Genomic DNA, 4,669 nt, shown 5'->3' with positions numbered 1-4,669 from the left:
TCCTTGGTGTACTTTGCCTGGTGGACAAAGGTGCCTTTCTTGCACTGCTTGACTTGAAGTTCAAGGAAGAAGTTGAGCTCGCCCGTCATCGACATTTCGAACTCCCTGCTCATAGTTTCTGCAAACTTGACCACAAGTGTATGAGAAGAGCCACAAAAAATGATATCATCCATGTAAATCTGAATAAGTAAGAAATCATTGCCATGTCTGAGAGTGAACAAAATTTTATCAGCTGATCCCATCACATACCCACGCCCTAGCAAGAAAGACCTAAGCCTATCATACCAAGCCCTAGGTGCCTGCTTAAGCCCATACAAAGCTTTCTGAAGCTTGTATACTCTATGAGAGTATGGATATGAAATATAGACATGACAAGATTGCAATAGAAAGTCTACACATGCTAGGATAACTATAAGTTCTAAAACAAGTATAGATACACAACCTACACATGCAAAGAGCTAGAAACTTCCAGAATCCAGAGTTTCCATATACAACCCGGAACTTCCGGTTTCTATCAAACCCGGATGTTCTGACTTGACCCGGACCTTCCGGGTTTTGGAACACTCGGATATTCTAGCCTGACCTGGAACCTTCGAGTTCTGGATCACTCAGATACTCCAGCCTGACCCGGAACTTCCGAGTTCTGGAACTTTCCAGAAAATTGTGTAGAACAAAAATCTAACACAATGAACAGGAATATGAATTTAAGGTATTGTGATAGAATGTTACCTTCATAGAATAACATTGGATAGATTGTAAATATATTTCCATATAACTCAACTCTTTAAACAATTACATAAATCCTCAAATAATTTAGCCAAGTCTCCAATGCCCACAATTTCACCAAAAGACTAAATAGAAATTTCACTTGATGAAATATTAGTCTCAAAGCACAAACATAGGATGAGCTCCCCATATATATGTGCATCCAAGTATTTGAATTACTTGTAACAAGCACTTAATTCATTCAAGAGTTTAGGGGAATTACTCTATATTTTGAGTTAAGGCACAAAAGGAATTTACAATGAAAATACTTATGTCAAGAATGAACTTACAACCATAAGATCATGTAGATTAAGTTCATCTTCCATAGTCATCACAAAGTTCAGATCCTCTAGTATTTCTTTTACCTTATATATCTCACAAAGACATAAAAAGTAAAATTCACAAGAGATTGTAACTTGAGATTTTTAGCAATTGCCATCCCTTTTCAAATGTCTTTTTGAACATCATTGATGAAGTGGTCTCTTGGACATTTGATGAGCTTTTGATGAAGCACTTGATATGGAGGTCTAATTTTAATTCTTTCTTCATCTCAATATACCTCCAACCTTCTGCAGATTTTGGAACTTCCGAATTTAGTACAGAATGTCTGATTTACAAAGACTGAAACTTCCGAATTCAATCCGAAATATCTGAATTATCCAAAAAGCTAAGATGCTTGGGGTTTTCATGAGTCTTGATTTTCTCTTGATATTTTTCATGATGATCACCACCAAGTATTCATTGCTTGCATCACTCATAAGACTTTGCTCTAGAGAGCTTTATTAAACGTATCACTTTATAAGAATATAGATATTTAAGCAAAAATTACCTAGCCAACTTTAAGTGTTCACAGTCACAAAAAGATTGTGAATGACTCACACCGACACAAGGTTAAGGAGGCTAGATATTTCAATGTAGGTACTTGTTACCGAGATGTCATTGGTTTCTGATGTTGGATTAATAATCTTCATACTTGACGCTCTTTTCACAAATGATGAGAAATAAGATTTGAAAGGAAACTTGATATGAGATTTCTAATAAATTCTTCTCAAGTGATCCAAGTCTTCAATGCATCTCCAAGTACCTTAGCAAATTAGGCACTTTGTGGTACCCAAACTATGTTGGGTCCTTTAAGGTTAGTCACGAGAGACTTAGGCATCTAAATGGCCCTTACATTAACATGAGGTGACTAATCACCTTAGCAACACAAGTACCACTCTTAGCCTTCCTAAGCAAACATTGATCATTATTGGAAGAGTTAGACATAGAAATGTTACCCTTGGGATAATTTTTACCAAAATATCCCTTGGGTCGGCAAGTGTAGCAAATATCGTGTATGTCCTTGCAAGATGCATTCTCATCTTGCTTCTTGCTTGCTTCCTTTCTGTGAGCCTCTTCCTGGATGACATAAGACCTTCATTCTTCATGTAGGGGCATGATGCAACTTCATGTCCTTTTTTGTTGCATCCATAGCACTTCCTTTTGCTTCTTCTTGTTTTCTTCTTTGGAAGTATGGTCTTGTCATCAACCTTGTTGGAACACATAAAGGCATAATGGCCCATGCTTGAGCACTTGAAGCACTTGACATGAGCTATCTTCTTAACTTGGCTCTTGCTCATGTCCTTCTCTTCCTTCTTCAAAGAGCAATTTCTCACATGGTGACCTCCTTCTTGAACTTGAAGCAAGTGATGAGAGCCTTGATCTTCTTTTGATTTTTCCCCTTGATCTTGATATTGTTAGATTTGTTCTTCTTGTTAGATTTTTTTTCAAGTCTATGATCCTTGTGCTTCTCATTTTTACCTACATGATCCAAGTCACATGTAGTGCTTGAGGAAACATTTTTTTGAGAGCAACAAGGGTTAGCACAAGGCAATTCAATATGAACGAGTGAGCATGTTCACTTGTGCATGTAAGGTCGGTAGGATTTTACCATTGTTACCACAACCTCATGAGCTATTTCTAGCATGGCATGTGAGTCCACAAGATTTTTATGAGCGCACACAAGCTCATCATGATTTTTTTGCAAAGCCATACTCTTGCTCGTGACCTCTTCAAGTTTAGCCTTTAGCTCAATATTTTCTTTCTCTAAAGATGCTACATAAGAATTAGAGTTAGTAGCACAAGCATCATCAATAGGAGAAATAGTGGATTTATCTTTAGATAAAACATTGAAATTAGGACATGATTTTTCTAAATCCACTATAGGCATAGCATCTAATTTATCAATCAAAGAAATATGCTTAACTTCAAGATCCCCATAAAGATTAGATAAAGAATTATGGGATTCTTGAAGTTTTTCGTATTTCACATTTAACGCCTTAAGCTCAGCTCTTCAATTTTCTCAATGAGAAATTCCTCTTGCCTCTCAAGGCTTTCCTCATGGCCTTCTATTTTGTGCATGAGTTTAATCATTTTAGTCATATGCTTTTTTCTCAAAAGATCAAACCCGAGCTCATCACTATCCCTAGCAATAGAACTAGCATTAGCATTATTAATCTCACTTATCGATTTTCTTTGACCTTTTGCCATAAGGCACAATGGAGAATCGATGTGAGGGGATGAGCACCTTAGAGAAGTGGATTCTTCACTTCCAAGTTGAGGACAATCCATGCTATAATGTTCACGTTGGTGACAAATATAGAAAGATTGACTTGTCCTTAATCTTCTCCTAGATGAAGCTTTCTTGTTGATTCTTGTTGTAGCTTCTCCACCTAGGCTTTGTCTCTCATAGACTTCTATTTCCTTCAAAATATTAGTCTCACAAGTACTAGTAGAAATAGATGTATTGCTATGAGGACAAAGAACCATATCATCATGATAAATAGGTATTTTTACACTAGATGATATGTAAGGGATAACGACACTACTAGAAATAGAAATCTCATTGTAAGTGTTGTTAAAGTCCAAAAGAGGGATTGGACACTCACTTATCACACTCATCATTTTATTACCTTGCTCGTTGTTAAATGTTGGTGAAGTGGATGACGGTGTGACATCCTCTTGGACAAAAGAGAAAATCATTTGGTGCTCTTCATGATGTGAAGATGAAATAGAGCATTTCTCAAATGACATCTCCGGAAGTTCTTCTTCATCACATTTGGGTTTATCATATCTTTCTTTAAGAGTAGTCGAAATGAGATGAGCATCCTCAAGCGGCATGATTGTTTCAACTACATCTATAATCATAGCATCAAATAAAACATCAGTAGCTTGAACATTAAGATGTATCCATTCCTCTTCCTCTTTGGATGATAGCAAAATACTTACATCTATAACTCGCTCTATATGAGGACTCTTGGTCTTAAAAATATCAAGCATGCGAGTACTCCAATCAAAATAATTAGAACCACCTAATAGGAGTGGCTCTACATGCACTAATCCACTAGTCGACATCTTTAGTCTCTAGGCGGTAAAGCCCAAAAAGAGAAACTTGGCTCTGATACCAAATGAAGGGACAATGATGTCACCTAGAGGAGGGTGAATAGGCAATTTTACAAAAATTCGTCCCCTTTTACCGTTGGCTTAAACTTGTAGCGGAAAATAAACTAACAATTTTTCACAATTGAAAAACCTAAATATGTTAGGATCAACTAGTGCACAATCACCCCAAAATAAGTGTGAAAATTACAATCCTAAGGTGATAAGAATTATTCAATTCTAGCAAAAGATATGCAAGAAGAACTCTAACTAAAAATCCAGAAAACACTGTTCATATGGAGTTTCCAGGTCAATCCGGATACTCCGGGTTGTACAGTGTCCGGAACCTCCAGATTGATCTGGAATATCCGGGTTTTGTACAGAATGAGCTCAAAACTGATATTAAAGAACGGCTAAAGAGTTCTAGCATAAACCAAATGAAGTCATGTATTCAAGTGATGATTCTAAGTAGATCAATGGAAAACCT

The sequence above is a fragment of the Phragmites australis genome, chromosome 5 (genome assembly GCF_958298935.1).
Source record: "Phragmites australis chromosome 5, lpPhrAust1.1, whole genome shotgun sequence".
Taxonomy (NCBI): Eukaryota; Viridiplantae; Streptophyta; class Magnoliopsida; order Poales; family Poaceae; genus Phragmites; species Phragmites australis.
Note: the sequence above shows the minus strand (reverse complement) of the source record.